The following is an 8266-nucleotide window of genomic DNA, read 5'->3' on the forward strand; positions in this document are numbered from 1 at the left end:
TTATAGTAACCGCATTAAAACAACAAGTGTGTGCTTCAGATAATTGTAAGCGGATATTTTAAATGTACCCAGAAAACTCCCCAAAATGTTTATTTTTAAAATACTATTTCAGCTCACGAAAACAGTATCTACTAGCAGAGCTTCCGGAGGAGCCCATGTACGCTCACTGCGCATGCTCAGTCTTTGACGGGGGTTTCCCCGTTGGTATCCCCGAAGCTATGATGCCGTTCTTCAATGCTTCTTTTGTTGTTCATGGAGGCGTATTAGCGACCTCGCTTACTTCACCCGAGCAGCTTTGACAAAAGCACTTGCCACACGAATTTTAAAATTTGTTTATCCAGATAATACAGGGAACAAAAACATATGACCATTTCTTTTTTTAAATTGATTGTGTGAGAAATTAACTTGGAAAGAATATTGCAACCTGACACTACTTAAGCGGTTGTGTACAAAGTCTATGGAGAGTCAAAACTGGAAATGTTTCTCAGTCCCACATTCATGTCTTACCATCATTTTTGCGATGACTGAACTTCATTGAGATGCCATATGAAGAAAATGCAGCGTCTGGTTGCAACATTCTTTCCACGAACTTTAACAAAATCTACCTATCCCTGTGGAGACAAAACTTGCCTAGCTAGTCGAACTGGACCTGAAAGTGTCAGGTGAGGACATTATGATTCAGCAGGGGTGCGATCGGGGGAAAATGGAGAAAAAAATGAAATAATCGACAGAGATTTGGCTTCGCCGAGGTCCTCAAAAACAACCTCGGGTCTATGGTGTATGTTTGTCTTTGCCTAAAGCCACCCCTAACAATGCATGTTTTTTTTTTATACAGTACATACATGTAAAACCACTTTTCATTAAATCCTAAGGGATTCTAGATTTCAAAAGGGGATTCTTAAAAATTCATCAAATCTTGAAAAATCCCAGTAACAAAATCATGAAATCTGGTTACAAAAACCCTGACAAAAAATCTTGAAATCAGGAAAAATCATGACAAATCTCACCCTCGCTCGGCGAGTCAGTACGTCAGTCTATAAGTCAGTCGATAGGAGGAGAGCAAGCTGACACTTTTGGGTCCAGTAAAAATAATAAGTTGTCATTAACTGATGCCGAAGGGCCAACACGAATCAACCAGTTATAGCCAGAGGACTGAGCCTAATTTCACGACCATGCTCAGCACGCAATTGTTGCTATCATCGGTCAGTACTGCTATAGACTGTAAGCTGGAAATAAAAACTTACTTTAGAGACAGGGTTTGCATAAAAATAGTAGGCCTATACTGCGACAACGTCTAGACGGTGTAATATAGTATAATTGTAATACTTTGGGGTACTTTCATATTAATGTGTTCTTAATATTGTTACAGCTTCACACAATTCCGCTACAGCTGGCGAGGAGGCCGATTTAATAAACCATTTATCGATCTATCTATGTATCTATCTATCTAATAGGCCCATGGTAAGCATATGCTGTCTGATATCCATAAAGTTGAATAATGGACCAGTCAATATTTTGTGAAATCATTCTAATGTTAGATAACAAATTCTGAAATAAAATCTAGGGGAGACTCGAGTGAAAACTCAATCTACTCGATTGACTGACGTTCACTTTAAAACGTCTGGTCCTATAGTTTCAGACGGCGGGATGGAATGTTCACTCGAATATAGTGGATTTTCACTCTATGGAAGTAAGAGAGTTGTTGGTACAATTTTGTTCTGCTTAACAGCAAGTGGGGCCATGATATTAAGCCTGTTTGCCATAAGGTACTTTCTTATTATTATAATCTCATCAGATAATCAGGAACGAACTACTGCGAAAATCGGGATTAAACGATTCCGTCTGGATTTAACCAGAATTTGGTTTTCGTTCGGGGTTTTCCTTGTGTTTCCCTCTTTTGTCTGTTTGTTTGTTTGTTTGTTTGTTTGTAACCAACTTAAAAGCAAAGTATTTGCTTAACAAAATGTAGTGCACGAGGTATTAGACAGAACCGCGACACACCAACTCTAGTGGGATGCGGACCAACCGTTTTGCTAGAGAATCCAAATGAATATGTAGATGTAGAACCACCTGTTGAAAAAAAACCAGAAACACTGTATTTGAGGTTGACGCTATCTTCACTGACTAGACTTTACTGACTGGACTGTCGACCAGCAGACATTAATTAATTAGCGGAATGTAATCGGGAACGAAATGTGAAACTGCCTTTCAGTATAGTCAATAACGTATAATTCAAATACTTATTAAAAAAACTGATTGACTTCACAAAAGTCTTGCGCCTTCGACCCACAAACAAAATTTAGTTTGGAATACCAGCTCTTTGTCATGTTGAAAAAAAATCAGACGACAAGCGAACACACTCTACAACAAAAATGAATAGAAAAGGCAACAAAGCATATATAATATGATTGAAATTGGGGGGAATCTACCTATGCTACCCCAGATTGCAAAATGCAGATCTTTTTGTCTTGGATTTGTTGAGATGACCAAATATGGTCACGATTTGCAAAGTTTAAGGCTGCCCAGAGTGGCGTGTTCCCTGATATGCAAATTGGTGTACTACGTCATATTGAAATTCGGGTACTGTCAGCCTATGAATGCCTCGCGATTCAGTAATTATTCGTGTGGACAATGGAAGCAAACACATATAGTTGTCAGTTCGGGTGAACCTCTGATACGACTCTGATAGCTTTCATTATATTTCGACTGTTCTTATAGAAAAAAAAGTTTGCTCTATCATTGTTACAGTAGCCTACACGTTGCGGGTGAGAAACTCTTCTTTTTACGCTAAAAACAAAGAAAAAATGATCTGATATCAAATGTCCAGTGAGAAGAACATAAGCTTGATTGGGTCAACATGCAAAATGGAGGAGAAATCTTTGCTACCAAAACACATTGACAGGAAAATATGACAACACTGTGAACACTAATCGAAACCATCCAGAACAATCGAGACAGTTACTTGTTTTACAGATCTCTTTTGTAGCTACTTTATTAAGCCCGGGAAATACGAACTAAGCTTTCTTTTTATTTTCTACCTGCGTCTTTTTTAAAAGATTAAACAAAAATGGGTTGCCTCTGAAAAGCTAAGATGTTATCCTTTTATGCAAAACTTCTTATGTAAAACATAACGACAAACATCAGTAGAGTGCCTATATCTACGTTTTTGCGTATTCCTCTTCTTCAAAGTAATATTATAAGTCATCCATATTTAACGTTTGTTTCCCTCCTAAACCAGTTTGAGTATGAAAGATAAAGCTGCATTTTAATTTTTTTTCCAGCTAGCCATGTGAACTTGCTTGTTGATTTTTTTTTATTATTATTATCTGATCAGTTCTCCGAAGCAAGATTCAAATTGAAAAATGGAAACGCGATTTGTCAATGCTCAGATTTCCCAGTGGTGATTTTGTACACCTTCAATCATGCAAAAAAATCCGTACCATCAGCACTGGTGTTTAAGCCAAGCTAGCCCCATAAATGTGGCCTATTTACTGGACTGCCTCCGTAAACATAGGCCACACATCCACATGTACAAAAACGTGTCGACTTTGCCAAATTTTGATTTTCACATTTAGACTTACTTTGTAGGGTTTTTTTTTTGCTTTAGAAGCATTCTCACCCTCTATAGGCCTATAGGCTAATCAGAAAGTGCTGCCTTTTTTCAGATGTCTAATTTTTGTGAAATTTCATGTTGAAATTTTGATACGCAAACGTGTGCAAATGTATCTGGAAATTTCACGAAAAATGGACATCTGAAAAAGGCAGCACTTTCTGATTAGCCTATATAGAGGGTGAGAATGCTTCTAAAGCAAAAAAAAAAACCTACAAAGTAAGTCTAAATGTGAAAATCAAAATTTGGCAAAGTCGACACGTTTTTGTACATGTGGATGTGTGGCCTATGTTTACGGAGGCAGTCCAGTAAATAGGCCACATTTATGGGGCTAAAACCAAGCATGCCCAGTCTGCACGTGTACAATTCCACCGCGGGAATAATCACTGCGTGACAGGCCTGTACAGATTCGGTATTTTTTCCGTTCACTGAAAACGAAACTCCGAATTTACGGTGGCAAGGCGGGACTTATCCTGACCCGGGAAACCCCTCAGCCGTGCACCTGTACCATACGGATCTATTCGTCATGCACGACGAGAACAATAGAACAACTCCTGACGTTTTTGGTTATGATAACGATCTAGTTCGGGGTATCTCAAACAGTACAGCCATAACAGTGCGGCGTGTGTACACACTCACGTAATGCGGCATATTGGTGCAGGATTTGTGCCTTTGATGATACAGTACAAGCATGGCATTTGGCAAACAGTCAGAGCATGCTTTTTTGGCTATAAGGCCATTGCAGATTTGTCCTGTGACAAAATATTGGTAAATAAAAATCCATGCCGGCCATTTTCAAAGTGGCCGCCATGGCTTGTTATTTTACCTATATTTTGTCATGGGACGATTCTGCGATGACCCTATAGCCAAATATCTTTCTTAGGACAGACTCTGACTGTGTGCCGAATGCCATTCTTGTATCGTCAAAGGCACAATTCTCCCAAATATTTCACCTATCTGTCCCACTAACAATACACAGACAACTGCATCTTTTTTTTATTTATGTGTGTGCTGGTCTTAGAGTGGGTCAGCCTCTAGTTCTCACTTTACCTCCCTGACTCGTTGACTTATAACTCTCTGACCGTCACTTTGTCGGCCAGGTTAAATCCGGCCAATACCCACTGTAAATATGATGCCTGAAAAGCTGCCATTCACTCCATTCTGAATAAATTGTATTGAAACTTTGTGGGCTGTGGAAAAAGTTCTGCTAGGTTTGACTTGTCTTTTAAAACTTGACATATCTAGTGGTCAGAAATTTTGACTGTTCCTATTAATTTGTATTGTGCAGTATTTGGTAACCAGGTCAACTGGTCAAGATGACCTTTTGTGTCTGAAGTTGTTAACGTTTACACTCGAGGAAAGTTGTTGACGTAGGTCTCGAGGGAATTTAGTTGGGTTGAATCTTGTTCAACTTGCTACAAATTGTCACTGTCCACTGAATGCTTTTCGATCTGATGTTGCACCTCAAATGAACAACATTCATAACATTAAGTACAAGACTAGGCAGGCCTAGAAAAGCTGGTCCCATAGTCAGAAATATACTATTTCAATTGAATTAGAATGGCTATTCACTGGAAGTCTTTTCCTGCATCTCGTCAACACAATGGGCCCGATTTAGCCCATTCATTGGCGTTACGAGGTAATCCAATCGACAGTACTGCCCGGCTTCAATCTTCAACTGGTGTAAAAATGACAATCTTACTTACAATGACAAACTGTCCGTAAGTGAGATAGGTACAGAGAGGTACACTAGGCTGGCCCTTTTGGAACTGCAAAGCTACTGGCAACTCAAGATACAGGTTAAGAAGGGAACGCGACTGGATTTATTACGATATGATCCACATAGCATGTGGAGGTTCTTTAAATTGCAATATATGTGTCTTGTATGGGGGAAGCCACTCTCTGTGGATGCTGGATTAAAAAAAAAACTTACCACAATGAAAACAGAGCTGGTCTACTCGCTCACCAAAATATGATGACAAGTATCCTTAAATGAATTAATGCTGCTAAAATTACACGAGACAATTACATTGGAAGCTGGTGAGGCATACCCAAACGTAGTTCTATTGTATATAAACAGTAACAAGGTCAGGAAAAGGAATACTACAAAGTTTTTTTTGCTACCGCAGGAAGTACAGTTTTTGAACAGCTTTCACATACTTTGAACAAAAGAGACCCACTTTAGGTTATTTTGTCAAAGTTTTTTTTACTAGTGATTTTGACTGCATGCGAAATCAGTGTTTAAATGTGACAAAGAAAACATAGTTCATGCCAAGAACATTTTCAATGCACAGAATTCCATGTCGCGGTTGAACAGTTATTTTATTCAAACTCCACATTGCATGCCTGCCAGTAGTCCTTGAAGTTCTGACTGTCAGATTCGCACCGGTATTTCGAACAACTTTTTTAAGGTTAAGCCACACAAAAAAGGTCACCATAGCAATTTGGTATTCCCCACTGCCCATTATTTTCTATTGTACCGAAAAAATTTCACAGGCACAGAACGAAGAATTTCGAAATCGCGATGAATTTTCTGCATACTTTGTAGGTTGACTGAATGAAACATTCTTTATTGGGAATCTTACTTAACTCTAAACTTCAAGGCCGAACAAAATAATATGTTTGCTTGTCCCACTGCACCTTCTCATTGTCTTCTTTGTACCATCTCACTGACTAGCTGCCTCACTGAGTGTAACTTGTGTCTTAGATTGGTAATAGGCTGGGGGAGAGAGCTGGACAGTGCTACCGGGAAGAATTATCCAGTTTTAGGTTAAATTATGGTGTAGACCAGAATCATGAAGATTACCGTGGAAAAGCCATTTCTGAATCAATCTCTTGTGCACTCTAGATTCAATGCAGGATATTTAATCCAAAACATTTTTTACTTGTGTTTTGAACTGCGAAATCAATGTTTAAACGTGTGCCAAGCGAACACTCCACTCAGTCGATGCCTTAAACAGTTTGAATGCACAGAAATTCCATGTCGCTGTTATTTTTTTCTGTTCGTTTCATGTAGCAGTGTTAATACCAGACAATGAACAGTCTTCCCCCCCCCCCAAACTATACACATTCCGTGCCTGCCAGCATTCCTTGAAGTTCTAAATACAAGATTTCCCAATACTGGCATTCCCCGGCCGCCCATCATTTTCTATTGTACCGAAAGAAGTTCACAGGCACCGATCGAAGAATTGCGAAATCGCGATGAGTTTTCCGCATGCTCTGACCCTTATGAAACTGTTTTTATTGGGAATCTTACTTCACTGCAATCTTCAAGGCCGAAAATTATGTTGTGCTTGCCCCAGAGGACCTTGCTGGTAACCTCTTCGCACCACCTGACTGACTGACTGACTCCCCGTAACTTGTGTCTAAGCCATGGGCTGGTGGAGAGAAGCGGGCAGTGCTATCGTGAAGAACTATCCCGTTTAGGCTAAATTATCGTGTAGACCAGACTCATGAAAGCTTACCCTGGAAAAGCAATTTCTGAAGCAATTAAATTAAACTATTTTATGCTCTAGGACCAGATTTACTAGGTTCGCCTTGTTTCTTATAGATTTCTATGGTTTCAGTCCTACAAAGGTGTCAAAACATATTTCAATTATTAGACTATAGCATTTATACAGATCAATGGACTTCCTACTATACGGAGCAATCCGATGACCACAAATAGAAGACATTAATGAGGTGGTACTGTCATCGCCTGCATTGGTCCTCCTATAAGGTGGTTGATAAATGTGAGCTAGACGTTCTGACAAAAAAGACACCGAACTGGGCAGAGGTCGAAATGAAGATTTGCGGGTAATAGGAAAGAGAATAAAAGTCGAATTACTGTTTAAGAGTTGCATTTATCGACATGTCAAAAAAGTGAGAAAACACTGAGAAAAAGACCTTGGAAGTTTCGAGTTTGTATTCGCGAAAAGAACTGTGCCAATTGTTTTTCCAGAAAAATTATTTTATTCCACGTTTACACTTTTTCTTAAGCTATGCGTATTACACACATCAAAGATTTACAAATGTCAATAAATCTGAAGAATTGACAAACAAATCACCCATTTTGTTTCATTTTTCTCCACAGCTGCCTGTGCCCAGTCCCGTCTCATTTCCCCCCACCCCCCCCCAAAAAAAAATCCTCTGAAAAACAACACAATTTTGTAATCCAGATGCAAATCACACTGGTTGTGGATCTCACCTTGATAAGTTGTTTTCTAAGCGTGGCCCTGTTTCCAATCCAGTTTCACCCAATATTTGAACAATGTTGTGTCCAGTGTTTGCATCAAATTGAAATCTTGCTGTTGCACAAAGCACAGGAGTGAATTGCATTGCACGTAATAATCTAAGAACTCTCTATTAGAAGAAAAAAAAAGAATAAGCCTTTTCTGATAGAAAATAAGTGTCACAAATTCTGAATGAAATATCAAGTTTGTAAAAACGTTATGTCGTGTGTTTTAATTATGCACGCTTTAACAACACTCTCGAAATTAATTACCTCATTGCACCTGACCGCTGATCATAATTGAATTATCGAAAGATTACTTTCTTTGGCAACAGGCCAGTTGGCAACTTCAACATAGGATCAATTTCCCATGATCAAAATGTAGAGTTTCCTTTAAAAATCTATATATATATATATTTTAACAAATGGACGAGAAAAAATTAAAT

The sequence above is a fragment of the Patiria miniata genome, unplaced genomic scaffold (genome assembly GCF_015706575.1).
Source record: "Patiria miniata isolate m_02_andy unplaced genomic scaffold, ASM1570657v1 HiC_scaffold_1, whole genome shotgun sequence".
In the NCBI taxonomy this organism is placed as follows: Eukaryota; Metazoa; Echinodermata; class Asteroidea; order Valvatida; family Asterinidae; genus Patiria; species Patiria miniata.